The following is a 25,222-nucleotide window of genomic DNA, read 5'->3' on the forward strand; positions in this document are numbered from 1 at the left end:
GGCTTGAACAGAATTGTGTCATATTGACTTTCAAGCCAAAGAATGCTACATTTTATTGTACTTCTCTAGACCTTTAGCTAGTGCCCAAAGCAAAATCAGTTGCTCTGGGGGAGAACAAATTTCTAAAGACGATAATAATAATATGCAAGTAAATAAACTCTTCCTAAGGAATGGGAGAGTCACACACTGAAAAGAAAAGGTTTAGGTATCCAAACAGGAAAAAAAGCAATTATTTGTCAGTTCAATCTCCTAGTTCAATGTAAATAAAATTTAGTTACTTACCCCCTAACAGTCTATATGCAAGGTCAGGTTTGACCTCAGAGCATTTTTAAAATACTGAAATCAGCTGAGAGCCTTCTTTTCCCCTTTCTACATTGTGCTTTTTGGAAAGAAGTCACAATACATAGCCTATACTTAAGTAGGGGAGTTATGTTCTGCCTCCTTGGAAGTGAAATGTCTACATAAGTTACTTGTAGTTCTCTTGCACAGGATACTGATTTAATAATCTCCTTAATTTATTCAATAGCTTATTTCTATCAAATGGACTAGTGAATATGTATTACTTTAGTATAATCCAATGCTATTCACAAGCTTGCATGTGTGCGTGCTTAGTCACTTCAGTCATGTCTGACTCTTCGCGACCCTATGGACTATAGCCCACCTATGGACAAAGGACAGGCTCTTCTGTCCATGGGATTCTCTTGGCAAGAATATTGGAGCGGGTTGCCATTTTCTATTCCAGGGGATCTTCCCAACTCAGGGATCGAACTCATGTCTCTTAAGTCTCCTTCATTGACATGTGGGTTCTTTACCACTAGCACCACTTGGGAAAACTCCAGTACTATTTCATTTCTTTTTTTCTCAAATTGCTCCAGTTTTGACCATTAGGAACTCTTTTCATTTGCTCCTGTGTCCCTTTGGCCTACTCCCATATTTGTGCTTTGATTGCTCACTTCCTTACTTTCTGGCACTATACAACGATCCAGGAGCTAGAAGGCAGAAGGAGGGAGAGACCAGCTTTGCACAAGTTCAGCAATTGGCTACAGGCAAGCATGATTGTGGATCACAGCTTTTCTGTGGCAAAGTTCCAGAAGCTAACCTAACTTTGTGGGTGGTAGGAAGCAGCTATAGTTGTAGCTTTCACACTTAGGTTCTAAGTCCTTCCAACAATACCTAATTCTCTATGTTAAGGTTTTTCTGTTTAGAACAATTGGAGAGATTTCTGTTTGCTATGAGGACATGCTAATACAAATGATTCTTGAACACATTTTGCAATCTGACTTCAATCTTTATCTCAAACCTTTTCTCCAGTCATTTCTGCAAGAATCCTTCTTGATGTAACTACCCAAGAATATTTGCTATTCTGGAATGTAATTAGTGTCATGACCTCTCATCTTTGCAAGTGCCGTTCCTTCTGTTTCAAATACCTTTGCTTTTTTTCCCAATTGTATTTATTATCTCTTGATGCATAACAAATTACCCCTAACCTTGTTGTTGTTATTGTTCAGTTGCTCAGTCACGTCCGACTCTTTGTGACCCTATGGACTGTAGATTGCCAGGCCTCCCAGTCCTTTACTGTCTTCTGGAGTTTGTTCAAACTCATGTCCATTGAATTGGTGATGCCATCCAACCATCTCATCTTCTGTCATCCCCTTCTCCTCCTGCCTTTAATCTTTCCCAGTATCAGGGTCTTTTCCAATGACCTGGTTCTTCACATTAGGTGGCCAAAGTATTAAGCCTAACCTTAGTGACTTGTAGTTACATTTGTTATCTAGAGTTGTTGTCTGTCAGCAATCTGGGCGTGGCCAACTGGGTTCTTTGCTTCATGGCTCTCTCAGAGCTGCAGTGTCAGCTAGGGCTGTATTCTCAAGGCTCTTCTAGGGGCCGAATCACTTCCAAGTTTATTCACATGATTGTTGGCAGGATTTAGTTCCTTGTTTGCTATCTGCCAAAGGCTAACCACCATACTTTCCCACGTGGAACTCACTATTGGGTAGCTCACAAAATGGCAACTTGCTTCAACAGAGCCAGCAAGATTGAAGAGTCAGAGAGTATGCTAGCAAGATGGAAATCATCTTTTACACCTAATCTTGGAGGTAGTATCCCATTACATTTGCATATTCTATTCATTATAAGTAAATTACTATGTTCAGCTCACACTTAAGAGAAGGGATTATGCCAAGGCATGAATGCACCAAGGTCGTTCCCTGGTGGTTCAGTGGTAAAGAATCTGCCTGCCAATGCAGGAGACGCAGGTTCAATCCCTGGGTGGGGAAGATGCCCTAGAGAAGGAAACAGCAACCCACTTTAGTATTCTTGCCTGGGAAATCCCATGGACAGAGGAGTCTGGTGGGCTACAGTCCATGGGGTCGCAAAAGAGTCAGACATGACTTATCGGCTAAACAACAAAAACAATGAATACCAGGAGGTGAGGGATCACTGGGAGGATTTTAAGAAGGCTGCCTCCCACAAACATTAGTCTTCTCATTCTTTCTCTTTGCAATTTGTTTTTATGTCTGTTAGCTTAGGCAACATGGTGTCATTCTTACTTGTGTTAGAAAAACAGTGTGTGTCTTTCCTTCACTCTCATACTATTGCCACACTCACAATACTTCTGTCATCACATATGTGTAAGATTTTCCCCACAAGCAGTTCTCTGGGATATCAGCTGGGTTGCAAAGTCGTGTCTGACTCTTTGCAACCCTATGGGCTGTAGCCCTCCAGGCTGCTCTGTCCTTGGGATTCTCCATACAAGAATACTGGAGTGGGTTGCCATTTCCTCCTCCAGGGGATCTTCCCAATGCAGGGATTGAACCCGCGTCTCTTCCCTCTTCTGCATTGGCAGGCGGGTCCCTTACCACTAGCGCCACCTGGGAAGGACATTAATTCAATTCTGACAAAGTCCACCTGGAGATAGTGTCAGATCCCTCCGGATAAGGGTTCAGTTCCAAAAGCCTGTCTCTCCTTCCCACTTCAGACACCAGTCAAAGTCTGGGTTGTTACCCATGCTTCTGAAGGGAAAGGAAGGGAAAGGTAGTCGTACAGTCGTGTCTGACTCTTTGCGATCCCATGGACGGTAGCCCACCAGGTCTGCTGTCCATGGAATTCTCCAGGCAAGAGTACTGGAGTGGGTTGCCATTCCCTTTTCCAGGGGATCTTCCCGACCCAGAGATCAAACCTGGGTCTCTTGCACTGCAGGTAGATTCTTTACCAACTGAGCTACTAGGGAAGCCCTTGCTTCTGAACCATTGGCTATAGAACAGAAGTTCCCAGAACCCGCTCCTCGGATTTGATTAATTTACTAGAACGGCTCACAGAGTGCAGGAAAACAGCTTACTGCTTACCAGTCTATCTAAAGAGAGATGCAGAGAACAAGGAAGAGATGCACAGGACAAGGTATGTGGGAAGGGGTGCAGAGCTCCGTGCCTTCTCCAGGTACACCAATCTCCCAGCACCTATGCATCACCAACCTGGAAGCTCTCTGAAACCTGCACTTTGGGGTGGTTCTTTTGGCAGCACTGGGTCTGCATTGCTGTGCATGGGCTCTTCACTGCTGCGCTGTGGCTTTCTCTAGTTGCAGGGAGTGGCGGTTCCTCTCTAGTTACAGTGTAGGGGCTTCTTATTGTGGTGGCTTCTCTTGTTGTGGAGCACTGGCTCTCGGCAGTGCATGGGCTTGAATAGTTGTGGCACCAGAGCTTAGTTGCCGTGTGGAATGTGGGATCTTATTTTCCAGACCAGGGATTGAACCCATGTCTACCAGCAACACCACCCCTGCATCGGCAGGCAGATTCTTAACCACTAGACCACCAGGGAAGTTCCTGCAGAGATTTTTATAGAGACTTCATCACATAAGCATGATCACTCATTAAATCCATTTCCAATTCTTCTCTGGATGATGGGGAGTGAGACTGAATAGTTTCAATCTTCTATTCATGACTTGGTCTTTCTGGTGATCACCCACCATCTGGAAGCCCATCAAAAGTCATGTCATTAGAACAAAAGACACTTCTATCACCCAGAGAAAAGATTCCAAGAGATTTAGGAACTCTGTGTCAGGATCCAGGGTCAAAACACAAATATTAGAACAAAAGATGTTCCTAGTGCTTTTATCACTTAGGATATTTTAGGAGTTCTGTGCCTGAACCTAAGGGCACCACATATATTAGCACACACATGGCTGGCTGTCAGTAAATGCTGAATGACCACATGCATACACTTTCAGATTTCATGAGCTCCAAGTCAATACCTTTATCCAGCTGTCTGTATCGAGGTTGAAGATCATCCATTATAGGGTTGATTGTTCCTGACCATCCAAATATTGTTCTTCCTGATGACTCTCTTGGTACAGAATGAAGCTGTGAACAAGCCAAAAGAATACATAAAGACTCTTACACTGGAAATTTACAAGTTGTGCATTGACTCACCTTTATGAGTAATCTCATATTAATATTTATTTTAGCAGGGAAACTGCAGTGTGTTTTGGACGGTGGTCAACTTAAAGAAAGTTGAGCTCCCTCAGCAACCACAAGACAAATAAATAATAGCAAAATGTGGCTCCTCTCTAGAATTTTTATTTTAGTCTTTGAAATCTATTTTGCTTTTTTAAATTTTTTATTAATTTGTTAAGTGAAGGATAATTGCTTTACAGAATTTTGTTCTTTTCTGTCAAACATCAATAAGAATCAGCCATAGATACTTCCTCCCAAACGTCTGTCCCATCTCCTTCCCCATTCCACCCTTCTAGATTGTTGCAGAGGCCCTGTTTGAGTTCCCTGAGTCATAGAGCAAATTCCCATTGGCTATCTGTTTTACATATGGCATTGTAAGTTTCCATGTTACTTTCTCCATACATCTCACCCTCTCCCTCCTCCCTTCCCCCCATGCCCATAGGTTTGTTCTCTAAATTCATCAGTACCATTATATATATATATATATATATATATATGCGCTAATATATATTTATATTTCTCTTACTTCACTCTGTACAATAGGCTCTAGGTTCATCCACCTCATTAGAACTGACTCTAATGTGCTCCTTTTTATGGCTGAGTAATATTCTATTCTACATATGTACCACAGCTTCTTTATCCATTCATTTGTCAGTGGACATCTGGGTTGCTTCCGTCTTCTAGTTATTGTAAACAGTGCTGCAATGAACATTGGGGTACACGTGTCTTTTTCAATTTTGATTTCTTCAGGATGTATGCTTAGTAGTGGGATTGCTGAGTCATACGGTAGTTTTATGCCTAGTTTTTTAAGGAATCTCCATATTGTCTTCCATAGTGGCTGTATCAGTTCACATTCCCACCAGCAATGCAAGAAGTTTCCCTTTTCTCCACACCCTCTCCAGCATTTATTGTTTATAGACTTTTTGATGATGGCCATTCTGACTGGTATGAGGTGGTATCTCATTGTAGTTTTGATTTGCATTTCTCTAATAATGAGTGATGTTAAGGATCTATTTAGGATGCTTTCTTGGCAATCTGATATTCTGCATACTAAATTTTAAGATTCCCTAGAAATTAGAACCATTTGGGTGCATTTCCAGACTTCTTTTTTTTTTTTTTTTCACTGCTCTATTCATTTTTATTTTGTCTAGGTTTTTGTCTTCAGGTAAACTGAAGATATTCTTCTGTGATTAAAAAAAAAAGACAAAGTCAATTAAAAGTACAATCTCTATAAATACCAAAATATCTAACAGAATACTCTATTGTGCATATTCTTTTACCTATGAAGATTATAATTTCATCAAAAGCTAAAATGCAAAAAAGCAAAATGGCTGTCTGAGGAGGCCTCAGACAGCTGTAAATAGCTGAGAAAAGAGAAGTGAAAAGCAAAGGAGAAAAGTAAAGATATACCCATTTGAATGCAGAGTTCCAAAGAATAGCAAGGAGAGATAACAAAGCCTTCCTCAGTGATCAGTGCAAAGAAATAGAGGGAAACAATAGAATGGGAAAGACTAGAGATCGCTTCAAGAAAATGAATGATACCAAGGGAAAATTTCACGCAAAATGGGCTCAATAAAGGACAGAAATGGTATGGATCTAACAGAAGCAGAAGATAGTAAGAAGAGGTGGCAAGAATACACAGAACAACTATACAAAAAAGATCTTCACGACCCAGATAATCACGATGGTGTGATCACTCACCTAGAGCCAGACATCCTGGAATGTGAAGTCAAATGGGCCTTAGGAAGCATCACTACAAACAAAGCTAGTAGAGGTGATGGAATTCCAGTTGAGTTATTTCAAATCCTAAAAGATGATGCTGTGAAAGTGCTGCACTCAATATGCCAGCAAATTTGGAAAACTCAACAGTGACCACAGGACTGGAAAAGGTCAGTTTTCATTCCAATCCCAAAGAAAGGCAATCCCAAAGAATGCTCAAACTACTGCACAATTGCACTCATCTCATATGCTAGTTAAGTAATGCTCAAAATTTTCCAAGCCAGGCTTCAGCAATACGTAAACCGTGAACTTCCAGATGTTCAAGCTGGTTTTAGAAAAGGCAGAGGAACCAGAGATCAGATTGCCAACATTCATCGAAAAAGCAAGAGAACATATCAATGTATGACAAAACCCACTGGAAAAAAAAATAATAATAATAAAAATTAAAAAAAAAGAAAAAGAAAGAGAATTCCAGAAAAAAAACATCTATTTCTGCTTTATTGACTATGTCAAAGCCTTTGACTATGTGGATCACAATGAACTGTGGAAAATTCTGAAAGAGATGGGAATACCAGACCACCTGACCTGTCTCTTGAGAAACCTGTATGCAGGTCAGGAAGCAACAGTTAGAACTGGACATGGAACAACAGACTGGTTCCAGATAGGAAAAGGAGTACGTCAAGGTTGTATATTGTCATCCTGCTTATTTAACTTACATGCAGAGTACATCATGAGAAACACTGAGCTGGATGAAGCACAAGCTGTAATCAAGACTGCTGGGAGAAATATCAATAACCTCAGATATGCAGGTGACACCACCCTTATGGCAGAAAGTGAAGAAGAACTAAAGAGCCTCTTGATGAAAGTGAAAGAGGAGAGTGAAAAAGTCGGCTTAAAGCTCAACATTCAGAAAACTAAGATCATGGCATCTGGTCCCATAACTTCATGGCAAATAGATGGGCAAACAGTGGAAACAGTGGCAGACTTTATTTTGGGGGGCTCCAAAATCACTGCAGACAGTGACTGCAGCCATAAAATTAAAAGACGCTTACTCCATGGAAGGAAAGTTATGACCAACCTTGACAGCATATTAAAAAGCAGAGACATTACTTTGCCGACAAAGGTCCATCTCATCAAGGCTATGGTTTTTCCAGTAGTCATGTATGGATGTGAGAGTTATGTACGGACTATGAAGAAAGCTGAGCACCGAAGAATTGATGCTTTTGAACTATAGTGTTGGAGAAGCCTCTTGAGAGTCCCTTGGACTGCAAGGAGATCCAACCAGCTCATCCTAAAAGAAATTAGTCCTGAATGATCATTGGAAGGACTGATGCTGAAGCTGAAACTCCAATACTTTGGCCAGCTGATGGGAAGAGCTGACTCATTTGAAAAGACCCTGATGCTGGGAAAGATTGAAGGTGGGAAGAGAAGGGGACGACAGAGGATGAGATGGTTGGATGTCATCACTGACTCAATGGATGTGAGTTTGAGTAAACTCCAGGAGTTGGTGATGGACAGGGAGGCCTGGCATGCTGCAGTCTATAGGGTTGCAAAGAGTTGGACACAACTGAGTGAGTGAACTGAACTGAATATATTTAGTAATTATAGTAATATTTATATATATTATAAATAATAGCAATAACAAAGACAGATGTTACAAAACTGAATAAAGCTAAGATATTATAACAGATATGTTAAAGTCATGTCATGTTTTCTCCATTAGCAGATTTCCTAAAAGATCCTATTAAAGGTATACTATCAAGTGGAATGTCTGTGTAGTAGAGGTTATGGGATGGAGATGTCTAAATCTGAAGTCCAGCATGGAAACTGTTTGGGTTATAAATTTGGAAAGGGGGTGGGATGGGGCATATGGCACCAGTAGATATTAGAGATGATGTGAACTCACCATGGGTATTGACTAGTGTCTAGGTGGAGGCAAGAGGCAACCCTGATGCTGATGTGGACTGAAATATGTCTGTGTCTGTGGGACATCTTGGCCAGTGTCTGAAACTCCAGTGCAGGTCGATCAAAGAACTAAACTTCTCAGTGAAAATGACACAGTAATATTTCAGAGTGTAGAGTGGGTGGTCTGCACCTATAGAGGGAGAAATGTCATGTGGTGGCAACCAGAGCTGGGAAACATTTCAAACTTTAGCAGAAGCAAGAGAATATTCTTATCCTTGCTCCTACCTCTATGTTTCCCCTCCCCCTTTTTTATTTTACTGCACCGGATCTTAGTTGCTCTATGTGGGATCTTTCTCGCATCATGCGGGATCTTTAGTTGTGGCATGCGGGATCTAATTCCCTGACCAGGGATCAAACCCCAGCCTCTTGCATTGAGACCATGAAGTCTTAACCACTGGACCACCAGGGAGTCCCTAGATGATCCCTTTCTAATACCCTTTCATGAGAAGAGCCCTGGAGAAGGAAATGGCAACCCACCCCAGTATTCTTGCCTGGAGAAGCCCATGAACAGAGGAGCCTGGCAGGCTGCAGTCCATGGGGTTGCAAGAGTCAGACACAATTTAGTGACTAAACCACCACCACGATGAGAAGAGCCATTGATAACCTCACTGATAAAGGTCAGGACCTCTATTAGCCATTATTTCACTGGTGTGTAGTTATTCTGCCTTAAAACTCAGGACTTATTCATGGCACTCAACTGTGTACTTTCTGTCTCAGACTCTGGCAGGGCCTGATCCCTCGAGGCAGAGTAGCCATCCATCACTTCCACACTATATACGTGGTTAGATAAGTGGACTTGTGGCTCCCTTTGAATCTTCTCTTTCTGGATAATATTTAGGCCTCTAGCCTTAAGCCCTGTGCCCAAAGTAGCTTCCACAGAGAGCCCTGCATTAGGGGTTATTGGTTGATGTCAGTAAAGTGTGGGCAGAGGCAGAGATCATTATGATACTGTCTATACTTGTGACACTGTCTATACTTCCTTTATTCTCCTTTTCTAGAATGATGGCTTTGAAGGAACCAATGTAATCTGCATTTCTCTGGCTCTGTTGAAGCAGAGTCCTACTCCTTAAAAAAAAAAAAAAAAAAAAGGAAACATCCCTTTAGATTTAACCAGAAGCAGACAACTAAAATGTATAAATAACTAGCAAGTGTGGTCATCATCCTTTTGGCATTGTTTTTCCCACTGCTCTCAGTCTAATTGCCCTCCAGTGAGTGCTGTCATATCTTCCATTAGGTGCTGTGGCCACTTCTGCTTGTTTCTTCCTTTTCCTACCAAGCATTATGACTATTTCCTCTAAGGTATCAATACGTCTACCAGGCACCACTGTCTGTACTGAGCACTGCTTCTATCTCCTCTGGGAAATGCGACACCCACAGGAAACCAGTGACATTGACAGACTCTGCTGCTGCCCCCTGGTAATATCCTCTGTGGCATCTATCAGCTAACAGTGCTACTTCTCTAGATGACAGTTGTCTACTAGAGACAGCTGCTTTTTTCTCCAGCCGCCACAAAACTCTGCAGGCACGGCCCTCTCTGCCTGCTATTATTGCAGTTGCCTGACACCAGCACTGATGGGCTGAAATCCCTGAAGTACCAATGCTAAGGAATGTGCTGGATAGGCATGCTGGGTTTAGCAGGACAAACATCAAGATGCCCTGTTAAATTTAAATTTCTGGTAAATAATAAGTAACACTTTAGTCCCATATATTGGTGTGATGTAATATTTAGGACCTATTTATACTAAAAAACAAAAAAAACAAAAAAACGTTGTTTACCTGAAATTCAAATTTAACCAGGAATCCCTGTTTATCTGATAACCCTAGTGTGGGACAAGTGGAGAATTAGTGCTTCTTTCTCCAATTGCAATTAACTCCATTTGAAATGGACCAAAGCAGTAATTACCATAACCTAAAATACTGACTTTTTAGTGCAGACAGCTTTTGCAGTTTTTATGAACATCCTTTTATAAATCTATGACATGGATTTGATTCCATGGGAATTGGTTCATGGATAAAAATCAAGTTAAAATCACGTCACTCCAACCCACTCCCCATCCCTTGACTAAGGCTTTATTAGGCAAACATTCATAATGGCCTGGCCTTCCTTTCCCCTTCAGATAAGTTCTCTACATTGAGGACAAAAAGAGAGATGGAGGAGGAGGTTATCACAACCAGATAGTAAAACATATTATAAATTCCCTGTAATTAAAACAATGCAATACTAATACATGAAAAGACTAATCAAGATTTTAAATCTTTTAAATCTTAAACTAAGAACATCAGTATGAACTCTAATTATTATTTCCTTTTTAATTTCCCTAACTCTGTATAGTCCAATAGCTATGGATACATCTAGTGACAAGATTGGACCCTGTATACCATTCCTCAGTAAAAGGATCTAGAATTCCTTGGAAGAATGGCCAGTTCCAGATCTGGAGTAAAAAATAGAGAAGATAAGCCAGGGACCAGAATGCAAGGAAGCTATCAACGTCCCGTCTAAAAGACTGTATACTGTGGTTATCACTGGCCAAAAATGGGAATATATACACGTCAAAAGTAATAATAAATTCAACTGATCAAATATTTAAAACCCACAAATTCATAATTATACTAAAAAAGTAAACTTCCACACCCTGGGCACAATTGTAAGTAGCTAGTTACCAACTCCCTTAAAGGAAGGAATTTGGTATTTCTCATGTCTTTCCTATATGAACAGTATTTCAGGGTAAACAAATAGCCTTTTTACACTTTTTACAAAAGTGATGCTACTAAGTGATAATTTAGTGATAACTAAGCTACTAATTTCTGATAACTAGAAAATCAACATTTTATAATCCCTAATAAAATAGATTCAGGCTACCATTATAATGGATAAAAGCATTAGATGAAATATTGACGGGAGTCCCGATGATCAGTCTTAAAGCAGATATTGTGGGCTTCCTGATGTGATGCAGCATGAAGCACACAGCACAACCTAGGAAGTATTCCTGCCCAAACAGGTGGATGTGAGACAAATTAAGCCTCTTAAAGCCAAACTACTCATATAGGAAATGTGGCAAGAAAAGGGAACAAGGTAAATGGAAGAAAACAGATAAATCCAAAATGAAGGGATAGTCTATGCAACAGCTAACCCAGAGTGATAGTCCTTATGCATTAACGTAGCTAAATCTTGTTGTTATTCAGCCACTCAGTCCTGACTCTCTGAGACCCTATGGACTACAGCATGCCAGGACTCCTATCCTTCACCATCTCCCGGAGCCTGCTCAAACTCATGTCCATCGAGTCAGTGACGCCATCCAACCATCTCATCCTCTTTCATCCCCTTCTCCTGCCTTCAATCTTTCCCAGCATCAGGGTCTTTTCTAACGAGTCAGCCCTTCACATGAGGTGGCCAAAGTAGTGGAGTTTCAGCATCAGTCCTTCCAATGAATATTCAGGGTTAATTTTCTTTAGGATTGACTGGTTTAATCTCCTTGCGGTCCAAGGGACTCTCAAGAGTCTTCTCCAACACCACAGTTCAAAAGCATCAATTTTTTGATGAACTAGATGAACCTTTGTTGGCAAAGTAATGTCTCTGTTTTTCAATATGTTGTCTAGGTTGGTCATAGCTTTTCTTCCAAGGAGCAAGCGTCTTTTAATTTCATGGCTGCAGTCACCATCTGCAGTGATTTTGGAGCCCCCACAAAAAAAAGTCTCTCACTGTTTCCATTGTTTCCCCATTATTTGCCATAAAGTGATGGGACCTGATGCCAAGATCTTAGTTTTTTGAATGTTGAGTTTTAAGTCAGCTTTTTCACTCTCCTCTTTCACTTTCATTAAGAGGCTCTTTAGTTCCTCTTAGTCCCTAGTTATCCAAATACTAATCTAAGTGTTTCTCTGAAGGTATTTTGTAAATGAAATTAAAGTCCTGATCAATTGCCTTTAGGTAAGGGGTTACAAAGAGTCAGACAGGATTTAGGGACTGAACAACAAAAACAAGGGAGATTATCCTAGATGATCTGGGTGGGTCTCATTCAATAAGCTCAAAGAATTTAAGAGCAAAACTGAAGCTTCCTGGAAGAAGAAATTCTACCAAAATGTCATAGTTTCAACTCATACCCAAGAGTTCCAACCTTCCCTCCTGACAGCTTGCTCTATGGATTTCCAGCTTGCCATAATAGCCCTGAAAACTGAGTCAATTTCTTGCAATAAATCTCTTAGAATATATTTCCTACTTGTTCTGTTTCTCTGGTTGAACGCTAACACACCCAGTTTTTGTAACAAGTTTAGCATGAAAAAAGCAGAATGGACAGACTGTTCTAAATTTTAAAACTTAACAATCAAATGCAAGGAGAGGCTATAAACAGTTATGCTGAGATCAGTAATCATAGAACACAGCGATGAAGGATTGTTTGGATTCTAATTCAAAACAAATTAGTACAAATTTATTATCTGTAAAAAGACATGTTTCACATAATCTGGCAATATAATAATGAACCAGCTGCTTCTAGTCTTTGTTTTCCATGTAGCAGAGTAATAAACTGACCTGAGTTTTGCTCTCTCAAGATAGATTTTGCCATTTCCCATTAGTCTGTCTGTTGGACAACAAGGACCCAAAAAACCAGGGTGAATAGCTTCCAGGATTGGAGCAAGTATTCTTATGTTGTTCTTGAATTTTCTCACTTCATTTCCCCTGGCCCTGTCTTTACGCATCGAATTGATTTTTCCTTGCATTATACATGATGGTTTGAGGCTCATGTTTGCATAAGGAGAAACATGACTTTCATCTGTATGATTAATAGGCACAGCTGGTTTAGGAAAAAACAGACTTCCAGAGGGACGAGCTTAAAGAAGTAAAGATGGTTGATATGGTTTAGTCACTAAATTGTATCCGACTCTTGCGACCCCATGGACTGTAGCCTGCCAGGCTCCTCTGTCAATGGGATTTTCCAGGCAAGAATACTGGAGTGGGTTGCCATTTCCTTCTCCAGGGGATCTTCCTGACCCGGGGATTGAACCCAGGTCTCCTGCACTGCAGGCATCAAGATGGCTGATTGATAGTAGTAAAACATTTATAGTGGTAAAATATTGTGAAAGGATCTGATAGTTGGGGAAGAAAATGTTAACTTGTCTCCTAGCCAAAAAATGTCAGGGAGGTGAATTCCTCTGGTTTCAGTAAGGTAGAAAGCCATTCAAAGAAAAAGCAGATAATGGCAGAGGAGACGTTGGCAGGAAAATTGGAATTCCTGGAGTCAAGTTGAGATGGCTGAGGCCGAAAATAAGCTTGCCTGTGGTGAGCGATGAGTTATGACAAAGGAAGGTGGGCAGTGAAGAGTTCTGTTAAGATTAGTGATCACAGTAAATTGTAATGAAGGATTGGGGGGGAGGGTGTTAGGAGGTGGCTTGGATTAACATAATAACCCTGGGGGTAGGTAGTATATCAGCAGTGGCCACAGGACTGGAAAAGATCAGGGTTTTTTTTGTTGTTTTTTGTTTTTTTTAAAAGATCAGTTTTCATTCCAATCCCAAAGAAAGGCAATGCCAAAGAATACTCAAACTACCGCACAATTGCACTCATCTCACACGCTACTAAAGTAATGCTCAAAATTCTCCAAGCCAGGCTTCAGCAATATGTGAACCATGAACTTCCAGATGTTCAAGCTGGTTTTAGAAAAGGCAGAGGAACCAGAGATCAAATTGCCAACATCTGCTGTATTATCAAAAAAGCAAGAGAGTTCCAGAAAAACATCTATTTCTGCTTTAGTGACTATGCCAAAGCCTTTGACTGTGTGGATCACAATAAACTGTGGAAAATTCTGAAACAGATGGGCATACCAGACCACCTGACCTGCCTCTTGAGAAACCTGTATGCAGGTCAAGAAGCAACAGTTAGAACTGGACATGGAACAATAGACTGGTTCCAAATAGGAAAAGGAATACATCAAGGCTGTCACCCTGCTTATGTAACTTATATGCAGAGTACCTCATGAGAAACATTTGGCTGGATGAAGCACAAGCTGGAATCAAGATTGCTGGGAGAAATATAAATAACCTCAGATATGCAGATGATACCATGCTTATGGCAGAAAGTGAAGAAGAACTAAAGAGCCTCTTGATGAAAGTGAAAGAGGAGAGTGAACAAGTTGGCTTAAAGCTCAACATTCAGAAAACTAAGATCACGGCATCTGGTCCCATCACTTCATGGCAAATAGATGGGCAAACAGTGGAAACAGTGGCAGACTTTATTTTTGGGGCTCCAAAATCACTGCAGATGGTGATTGCAGCCTTGAAATTAAAAGACACTTGCTCCTTGGAAGGAAAGTTATGACCAACCTAGATAGCATATTAAAAAGCAGAGACATTACTTTGTCAACAAAGGTCCGTCTAGTTAAGGTTGTGGTTTTTCCAGTGGTCATGTATGGATGCGAGAGTTAAGAAAGCTGAGAGCCGAAGAATTGATGCTTTTGAACCATGGTGTTGGAGAAGACTCTTGAGAGTCCCTTGGACTGCAAGGAGATCTAACCAGTCCATCCTAAAGGAGATCAGTCCTGGGTGTTCATTGGTAGGACTGATGTTGAAGCTGAAACTCCAATACTTTGGCCACCTGATGTGAAGAGTTGACTCATTGGAAAAGACCCTGATGCTGGGAAAGATTGAGGGCAGGAGAAGGGGACAACAGAGGATGAGATGGTTGGATGGCGTCACTGACTCGATGGACATGGATTTGGGTGGACTTTGGGAGTGGCTGATGGACAGGGAGTCCTGGCGTGCTGCAGTTCATGGGGTCGCAAAGAGTCGGACATGACTGAGCAACTGAACTGAACTGAACTGAGGTAGTATAGAGAGCTATCTCTCCCCCAAGACCCAGATAGATCTTTAGGGAAATGGGGTGGTAAAATCACTCATTTAAAACAGTTGCCAAACACTACAGTCCATTTTCTTGACCTGCTCTGGCTTAATATTGAGCACCAGCACCTCATTAGAAAAGCTATGACAAACCTAGACAGCACATTAAAAAGCAGAAACATTACTTTGCTGACAAAAGTCCACATAGTCAAAGCTATGGTTTTTCCAATAGTCTTGTATGGATGTGAGAGTTGGGACTATAAGAAAGCTGAGTGCCGATAAATTGATGGTTTTGAACATGGTGTTGGAGAAGACTATTGAGAGTCCCTTGGACTGCAAAGAGGTCAAACCAGTCAATCCTAAAGGAAATCAGTCCTGAATATTCATTTAAAGGATTGATGCTGAAGCTGCAATACTTAGGCCACCTGATGCAAAGAACTGACTCATTAGAAATGACTCTGATGCTGGGGAAGAGTCAGGAGAAGGCAGGAGAAGGGGATGAAAGAGGATAAGACGGTTGGATGGCATCACTGACTCGATGGACATGAGTTTGAGTAAGCTCCAGGAGTTGGTGATGGACAGGGAAGCCTGGCATAGTGCAGTCCAAGGGGTCACAAAGAGTCAGCCACGACTGAGCAACTGAACTGAACCTTTGTGGTATAGACTTAAAAGCTAATATTTTAAGTTGCTTGCTCTGACAGCAAGATACAGAATAGACTGAATAAATATGTTTCAGGATAGATTGATCAGCTAAGGTATGCTAATGTATCTGTGGCCACTGATCTAATATGGAACTTTGAGATGATAGGAATAAACAAGAAAGGGTTATACCCAATAGTAAAGTACAGTAGTAAAACATGAGGTTCTGAATTCAGACAGTGGGTTTGAATCCTTGCTCTGCCATGTATGCACTATGTGAACTTGGGCAAGTTATTGCACCTCTCTAGGACTGTTTTCTTATCTGTAAAAATGAGATGATATTAGTATCTTTAACATCTGTCTTTTAGGACCATTGTGAGACTTATAGGAGATAATACATACACAGCACTAAGAACTCCAAAAAAAAAAAAAAAAGGATTAAAAAAACAAGAAGAAATTTTAACAAAGGTACAGGATACCAGAATGCTTTAAGAGACAGAAAGATCTCTCTTCGTATGATTGAGTCTGAGCAACCAGAAGAAATATTGAAGCCATTTTGATATAGAAATTGTTGTGTTCAGGTGCCATTACTATAATATTCATTCCTATAGGAGAGAGCCTATGTAATTAGGGAAGTATAGGATTGCTACACCAATGAAAGTTAACATTAATCAATGTTGACTTGGGAATCATCTGTATATAGGTGATAATTGCAGCTATGAGTACATGAGCTCTCCGAGTGTTTAAAAATAAAAGCAGAGGACTGAGGCCAGAGCTTGAGAAGCAGCAGCCTGAGACAGGGAGTCAGTCAAATATAAAAACCTCAAAGTTCAGTATCCTGGAAAATGATGATGCTTTCATCTTAACTGTAGATGACTTGTTCCTCTGTGTTCTACCTTGATCTAATTAAAAGCAGTAATACATTGTGAGGGAAAGCACTAGTGGCCAGAAAATTTCTGGATTCTAACCCAGTTTAGTTAACTTGCTCTTTAGTCCTTAGGTGAATCGTTTCCCACCTTTGGATCTCAGGTTCCTCATCTATAAAAGAAGAATGTTGGACAAGATGACTTATTAGTTCTTCCTACTCTATGATTTTATGAATTATATACAGGAAGTTAAAAGTGTTTACAACCCATAGCCACTGAAAGCCTTCCTCATATATTCCCACAGCCCTATCACAGATGTTTAGTGACCTTATGAAAAGCAGGAGACACTGGAAAAACTTTCCTAGAAAAAATATTTCAAAATTCTCTCAAATTTTCCTGGTCTTCACTAAAGGACTGTGTTTACTACAATTTTATCGAAGCCTCTGTTTTAACTGGAAAATACATACATAAACTATGGTAATCTGAATACACATTACAAATTGCAAGATTCATTACAAGAGGATACTACTTCTTATAAAAGGATTAACTTAGAGATTTCTTCTCCCATAACTTTTTAAATTTTTTTCTTAGTTTGTATTTGTATTAGTTTCAGGTATACAGCAAAGTGATTCAGTTATATATAGATTCTTTTCAATTATAGGCTATTACAAGGTATTGAATATAGTTGACCTTGCTTAGCTATTTTATGTAGTATCTGTTAACCCCAAACTCCTAATTTATCCCTCCCTCCATAACTGTTTATATTTATGGCTTCCTACAAACATTTTTCCTCCACTTTCTCTGTATATTAAAGAAAAATAAAGGCTTCCTTATCTTGCTACAAAACAATTTCATAAGTCCTATTCCAAAGAGAACTTCTAATCTCTTTTATTATGGTTTTTAAGATAATCCTTACTACTATCCTACTGGTTTACATTCTAGCTAATTTATCATGCTTGTGCAAAGTTAAGAAAAGAACTGTACTGATGAGAAAGAATTATCTAGAGATGTCTGTAATAACATCAATTTAATGTTGATTTTAAAATATTTAAGTCTTGTAATCTTGCCTAAAGTCCAGTCCTTATTATATTCTCCATGAACTATATAAGAGCACTGGCCCTATTTCATAAAATTGAAGGCAATTTGTAGAGTGATTTTCCTGACTTCCAGGCTCAGATCAGGTTGAAATATAAAGTCTTTCAGAATTTAAACAGATATGTTTTCCTCCCAACGTCGGTAAGGTATAACTGGCACCATTAAGGTATAATAAAATGCACGTGATAGTACAGTTTGAGAGATTTTGACACATGTATACACCTATGAAATGTGTATTAGTTGCTCAGGGTATGACTCTTTGTGACCCCATAGACAGTAGCCCACCAGGCTCCTCTGTCCATGGGATTCTCCAGGCAAGAGTACTGGAGCAGGTTGCCGTTCCCTTCTCCAGGGGATCTTCCTGACCCAAGGATCGAACCTGGGTCTCCTGCAATGCAGGCAAATTCTTTACCGTCTGAGCCACCAGTGAGGCCATACACCCATGAAACCATTACTAGAATCAAGAAAATGAATCTATCTATCACCCCCAAAAGTTTTCTCCTGCCTCTAAGTAATTCCACCCTCCCACTCATCTCTACCCTGGCCCCTTTTCATCCCTCACTTCAAGTAAACACTGCTTTCTGTATCACTATAGTTTGGATTCTCTAGAATTTTATATCAGTGAAATCACTGTGTGAATTGTCTTTTAGTCTGATTTCTTTCACTCAAAATAATTATTTTGAGATTTATCCATGTTTTTAAGATTCATCCATGTTTTCCAATTTGGGCCTGTTACAAATAATGATGCAATGAATATTCATGTATAAGTCTTTATGGGTAAATACCTAGGAGTAGAATGGCTGGATCATATGGTAGATGTGCATAACTTTAAAAAATGGCCAAATTTTTTCCCAAAAATAGTTGTATCATTTTGCACTCCCAACATGCATCCTATGAGAATTCCTGTCGTTCCACATCCTTACCTACTTTATATGATCAGTCTTTTTAATTTTAGCCATTCTGTTGACTAGGATGTGCAGTGATATCTCATTGTACTTTTAACTTGCATTTCCTTGATGGTAATGTTGTTGAGCATATTTTTAATGTTCTTATTTTGTCATCCATGTATTTTCTTAGATGTGGTGCCTATTTAAATTTTTTGTCCATTTAAAAAAATTGGTTGTCTTATTGAATTTTAACAGTTCTTTATATATTATAGTTAGAAGTCCATTGTCAAATATATGTTTTGCAAATACTTGCTCCCAGTCTATGGCTTGCCTTTTCATTTTAAGTGCGTTTTGAAAAGCAGAAGTTTTAATTTTAAGGAAGTGAAATTTAGTAAATATAATTTTTCCCTTTTACAGATTGTGCTTTTTGTGCTATTTTCTTAATCTTTGCCAAATTCAAGATCACTAAAAATTTTCTCCTATGTTCTCTTCTATAACATTTATAATTTTAGCACTTAAATTTAGATTTATGATCCATTTTGGTTACCTTTTGAATATGGAATGAGGACAGGATCAAGATTCTTTTCATTTTTTATTTTTATTTTTATCATATGCTATCCAATTGTTTCAGCATCATTTGTTAAAAGGATTATCCTTCCCCCATTGAATTGCATGTGCATATTTGTTGAAAATCAATTTACCATATTTGTGCAGGTCTATTTCTGCATTCTGTTCAGTTAACTCCATTTTGTCTGTCTTTACACTGATACCACACTGTGTTATTACTGTATCTCATAAAGTCTTGAAGTCAGGTAGTATAAGTCCCTCAACTTTGTTGTTTTTAATCAGTTTTGGCTACTCTAGGCAGCATTTTCATAGAAATTTTAGAACCAGCTTGGTAATTTCCACAAAATGAATCTCCTTTGATTTTTATTAGACTTGCCCTGTCTATAGATCAATTCAGAGAAAAAAATGATATTTTAAAAATATTGAATCTTCTGAACCATGAACATGACATATCCCTGTATTTAGATGTTTAATTTCTCTCACAGTATTTCATAGTTTCCAGTTTATGTCTTTCACATTTTGGTCAAGTGTATCCCTAAGTTTATGTACGTGTGTGTGTGTGTGTGTTTTGGCATTTTTTTGCTGCTAAAGGGTACTTTAAAACTTCAAAGTCTAATTCTTCATTATTACTATAGAAAAATAAACTGATTTTTATATATTGACTTGGTATCCTATGAAACTCACTTCTCGTTCGAGTAGGTTTTTTTGGTAATATTCCATGGTATTTTTGCCTGAAAATACAGTGTTGAACTTTTTTCCTTCCAACGTGAATGCGTTTTTAAAAGTTTCTTTGTCTAGTTTTATTGCAGTGACTAGAATCTCCTACTCTACATTTAACTGAAGGCAATTTTTCAAAGATATAGACCTAACTCCTGGCCCAGATTAGGCTCAACTATAGGACCTTGTTTAATTAGATATTTAAAAATCACAATGTATGGTTCATTTTTAGGCTCTTTGCTTTTCTCACATTCAAATATTCATCAAATGTCCAAATGTTGAACAATTATTGAATGCTAGGCTTTGTGCTGATTGTCAAGGAGATAATCCTCAGTACACTCTCCATAAGGTATAAAAAAGGAGTACACATTGTAAATCAACTATATGTCAATAAAAAAAATTTTTAAGAGTACACAGGCCATAGACCTGGCCCTAATGACCTCTCACCATCTTATTTAGACAGTTTAAACAAGAAGCTCAGGGTTTGGTCAGCTTGGGTTTGAATCTGCCTCTGCTGCTTACTAATTGATTGACTTTGGAAAGCTTGACTTTCTTAAGCCTGTTTCTTCAACTAAAATGAGAATATTAATAATACTTACACACCTCATAGGATTGCTGTAAGGATTAAATGAATTAATACCTTTAAAGAACTTAGAACAGGACTTGTGCTCATGTGCTCAGTTGTATCTGACTCTTTGCTATGGCCCTGTGGAATGTAGCCCATCCTCTGTTCATGGAATTTTCCAGGCAAGAATACCGGAGTGGGTTGCCATTTCCTACTCCAGGGGATCTTCCCAACTCAGGGATCAAACCTGTGTCTCTTGCGTCTCTTGCATCTCCTGCCTTGTCAAGCAGATTCTTTACCACTAGCACCACATGGCTTGGAACATAGTAAATGGCCAACAAATATTACCCATTATTAGAGGGCAAGATTGGGCTTCCCAGATGGCGCCTAGTGGTAAAGAACCCATCTGCCAATGCAAGTAGACTTAAGAGACACGGGTTCAATCCTCGGGTTGGAAGATACCCTGGAGGAGGGCATGGCAACCCACTCCAGCATTCTTGCCTGGCAACAAGCTTAAGTAGTTTAGCTGCTAAGCATAAAGATGATAGTGTGAGTCATACCGGGGTCTAACCCCTTGCTCTGTTATTCACGGGCTGTGTAACTTGAAACACACTATTTATACAAAAGCAATGCCTAAAAAGTGTCTAGTATAGTACTTGGCACAGTACTTGGCACACAACAGGTGCTTAATAGACAGCAATTATCCACTACATTCTGAAAAGCCATGATCTCGCCAACATGTGTTCAAAATAATAATAGTCACTTACTAGGGCTTACTGGTTTGGACCCTGTGCTGGTATATTTCCTGTATTTCTCTTTAATGCTTCTTATTCTAGCTGCTGCTTCTGCTAAGTCACTTCAGTCATGTCCGACTCTGTGCGACCCCACAGACGTCAGCCCACCAGGCTCCCCCGTCCCTGGGATTCTCCAGGCAAGAACACTGGAGTGGGTTGCCATTTCCTTCTCCAATGCAGGAAAGTGAAAAGTGAAAGTGAAGTCGCTCAGTCATGTCCGACTCTTAGCGACCCCATGGACCGCAGCCTACCAGGATCCTCCCTCCATGGGATTTTCCAGGCAGGAGTACTGGAGTGGGGTGCCATTGCCTTCTCCGCTTATTCTAGCTAGGAGAGCATAATGGGCCCCCTTCATGTAAAAGAAATGAGATGGGCTTCCCTGGTGGCTCAGATGGTAAAGAATTCACCTGCAATACGGGAGACCTGGGTTCCATCCCTGGGTTGGCAAGATCCCCTGGAGAAGGGAATGGCTACCCACTCCAGTATTCTTGCCTGGAGAATTCCGTGGACAGAGGAGCCTGGCGGGCTGCAGTCCATTGGGGTTGCAAAGAGTCAGACACGACCGAGCGACTTGCACTTTCACTCGTGCAGCTATGACCAGCAGGAGGTCGGAGGCCTTCTAAGCAGTGACTTGGAATTCAAGTGCTGACCAAATCAGGGATCGCAGTACCTCTGTCACCAGGCGGGCTCTCGCCAGGGGAAGAGGGCCAGCAGAGGCGGCAGTCGGCCAGGCCGCACCCACTGCCGCCCCACGGAGCCTTAGACTTGAAGAACCCGCCAGGCGAGGCCTCTGCTGCCGCCTCTAGCGCAGGGGCCCCCTCTGGCCTTCGCCGCCACCCTTCCCTCTCGGATGGCCCCCGAGGCCGGGGCCTCGCAGGTCCTCAGAAGAAGCGCAGTCAGCTCGTCGAAGGCCTGGAGAAGGTTGGGCACCGTCTGCAAGCAACGCGCTGGAGGCGGGACTTAGTGCGTCACTGAAGTGCGACCCGGTCGTGGTCGGTGCCGCCGCCGCCGTCGCCGCCTGCGGGTCTGTGAGGCTGGCTGAGGCGGCGCCGCGGCTCCCGGAAGCGCGATGCCTTGAACCTGGGGTGAGCTCCGCAGCGCTAGCCTGTTGCCGGTTCCCTTCCCAGCTGCTCCTCAGCCCTCCTACAGGGAGTAGGAACACCCGCCAAGCCTCTACTGCAGCGCCGGGCTTGCGTAGGGAGTCAAGCCCCGCCCCGCCGCCGCAGTTTCTAGGCCTCGGCTTAGGAAGAGGAGCTGGCTTGGGAGGCCCTTCCATGGTCGCACTGTCTCTGACCCGGTGGTTTCCAGTGACAGGGCGTGGAAGTGGCTTGTCCCGTTTGGGGAGGGTGGTTCTGGGGGACCAGGAGAGAGGCTTTTTTTCTCCTCGAGCGCGGACCTGCTTTTGAATATTGCCGCCGGCGCAGTCAGTCGGCCAGCGGACGTAGCTGTTGGTTACGAGTGCAGGTGCGCTTTGAGGCGGGGCGGTGGTGGGAGGGTGGCCGGTGTGTTGAGTTAACGCACTGGTGAGGCTGGAAACCTGTGCGCCCCCGCTGCAGTGGACACCCCATGTTAGAAACCCTTGCCTGGCTAATGGCTCAGAAATATCCAAGTCCGTCTACTTAACCCGCCCACCCTCTCTAAATTAGCTTAGGCTGCTCCCCTTCCGAAAGGCCTGAGCTTGTCAAACCAGCTTCCATGAGACCCGGCAAAGATCAGAAGTTTAACTACTACTAATTTTAGTAATCATTCCTGGAAGGGGAACTTTCTGTGCCGCTTTTGAATGATTTGTTTGTTATTTTTTATCGTGTTACCGTGTTAGAATGTGGGCTTACTGTTATTGTTAATATTTATCCCCAGCCCCTTTCAGTGTACATCTCTCTATTCTGACCCTGGCTTGTTTCACTGTGCCGGATGATTCAGTTCTTGGCTCTGGCGTATTTATAAAGCGGCTGTGACCCTTCCTATGGTTTACAATTCTTAGATCTTCTACGTGGAGTGATTCTTTTGCATCTTCCTCTGCCCATTCTTATTGCTATAACATGAGCTCCATCCTTTCCGAATTTCATCTGGAACATGAGGGGCCCTGGACCAACAATCCTGAATTAGCCGCCTCTATGTTGGAAAGCATCTCCCCTCTAAGAAGCGATGCTTTCTGAATTCAGAACACAAAAATAGTATGAATATTTCTCCTTTCCTCTGATGCTGCCTGGCTGCAGTTTCTAAATATTTTCCTCAGAATATGATTGTATGTTTCCAAAATATGTTCTTTGTCATTTGGTATAAGTGCACTTTATATTTGGTGTGTGTTACTTTTATATTTGGTGTGTGTTACCACCTGTGCCATCTTAGTTCATATTTAAACACATGCCACACTTCCTTTCTCTTTCTCTTCCACAAAAGGCAGAGAAGGTCCAAAGAGAATTCTTACAAGTCTAGTTATTGCATTTTTCCAGATATGAAATGTACTAGTAAACACCCTGGTGATAACAGAAATCCATGCTTTCAGTCTCCAAGTACTATCCTTTTGTAGTTTTTCTTCGTATGAGATTTTTGTCTGATTAAGATCTCTGAGTCTGTAACAGGCATTCCAGACTCTATAGTGTCTCTGACTAGTCTAATTGTTTCAATATGGTCTTTTATAACTTCTATAAATTTCTTGTCTTGCAGGACAGCTGATAATCTGTTTGTGACCTACAGTTTGAGTATAATGAGTAATAAATAGTATCTTGGGGAACCTTAGTTTTTAGTGCTTTTAGCATCACTGATGCTAAATAACAGTGAAAATAGTTTCAACTATAAATATCTCTTTTTTAAGTGAAGAAATTGGTACAAAATTTCATGGAGAACAGGTTTCAGAGAGGTTTTCTAAATACCTCAGTATTTGTGCACTAGTCATCTTGTTACACTTCTAGGCTTTTCATCTTTGTTTAATCCTTTTATGAATGGATATGGTTTAAATTTTCATGAAGTTTTTTTTTTTCCAGTTACCCATGATGTGATTTTTATATCTTTATAAAGAATATTTGAACTACAAAAGTTCATTTTGTTAGAAAAAGAAGGGATCAAGTGTATTAGTTACCACCCACTAGGGAATGTGGCATTTTTGGAATCCTTGATATTATGAGTTTCAGAATAACAGTTATTCTTTATTTAGAAAATCCTTCAAATGTTTTTTGAAAGCACATTGTTATCCTGCTTGAAAGGACTAAATTATAGGGGCACAATAGTATGAGAGTGGCCAGTTCTTTAAGTCTTGACCAGAGATTTATCTTTTGCTAAATTGTATGCCAGTGGTTTACAAATTAAGTTCCTGTTCAATACTGCTGTTTCATGATCTACAGGGAAGTATTTTGCTCATATCAAATAATGAATACTTCTCAATTCATGTAAACATTAACAATAAATTTTCTATTTTTTCTTCCCTGTGTTTTTTTAACATCAGCTTCTCTCCCGACTATTAGATGACTGAACAAGTTAACAAAAGTCAAAAAAATACTAAGTGAATAATAAAAAACCCCAAACTGTCAACAGTATTTACTGTATCCATTGGTAAACATTTATTGTGTGCTTAGCCAGAAAAGAGAACACAGCTGCTACCCTCAAGAAGCTCACAGAGGGGGATGGTCAAGTGACCTAACTGATGATGTGTGCTGTGATAGAAGAATGTGCCGAGTCACCAAAGAGGGACATTGAAAAACCTGTGGGGGGTGACTAGAGGGTGGCCTCAGCAGATTGTTTTGTGAACATGCATGCACCCTTGATTGTGATTTTATTGCATCTAGATTGCAGAGCCATATTTTTATTCTCAGATGGACTCATATTTATCTTTTTATGATATTTAAAATGAACTGTGAGTCAGGGGCCTTCTCCACTGAAACAGGTTGAGAGACACTGTTCCATGCTCTTTCAGTAGTCTGTAGATAGTTTTCTCTTTTAATCTGAGGAGTTAATAATCAGGCTTCCTGATACCAAGTACAATTACAAGATGAGATAATATGCTGCTTCAAATTATAAATTTTCTTCAAAGTTAGGACACCAATTCAAAACAATATAGAAACAAAATGGACCATTTTCTTTTTGGGGGGGATAATATTTTATAGCTATTATAAAATATTGGCTGTATTCCCTGTGTTGT

General features: G+C 40.6%; 1 protein-coding gene and 1 long non-coding RNA gene across 5 annotated transcripts in view; one reads left to right on the plus strand and one right to left on the minus strand.

Annotated features, from left to right (window-relative positions):
- The window catches only part of LOC133060179 (uncharacterized), a 44,521-nt gene extending 22,632 nt beyond the window's left edge, over positions 1 to 21,889 (minus strand). Inside the window, exons 1-3 of one of the 3 annotated variants that reach the window (XR_009693758.1) lie at positions 21,758 to 21,889; positions 4,247 to 4,355; positions 3,409 to 3,964 (exon numbers count right to left, since the gene is read on the minus strand). This is a non-coding gene — a long non-coding RNA (uncharacterized LOC133060179). Of the gene's footprint in view, positions 1 to 3,408; positions 3,965 to 4,246; positions 4,356 to 21,494 lie in introns of those variants that run through there. The other 2 variants (XR_009693760.1, XR_009693759.1) reach the window with 2 other exon arrangements.
- Positions 21,890 to 22,033: 144 nt separating this feature from the next.
- Positions 22,034 to 25,222, plus strand: part of RNF141 (ring finger protein 141) — a 35,353-nt gene continuing 32,164 nt past the window's right edge. The window contains exon 1 of one of the 2 annotated variants that reach the window (XM_061147793.1): positions 22,034 to 22,172. The gene's annotated coding sequence lies outside the window, so the exon portion shown is untranslated. The other variant, XM_061147794.1, reaches the window with a different exon arrangement.

This window comes from Dama dama, chromosome 1, assembly GCF_033118175.1.
Source record: "Dama dama isolate Ldn47 chromosome 1, ASM3311817v1, whole genome shotgun sequence".
In the NCBI taxonomy this organism is placed as follows: domain Eukaryota; kingdom Metazoa; phylum Chordata; class Mammalia; order Artiodactyla; family Cervidae; genus Dama; species Dama dama.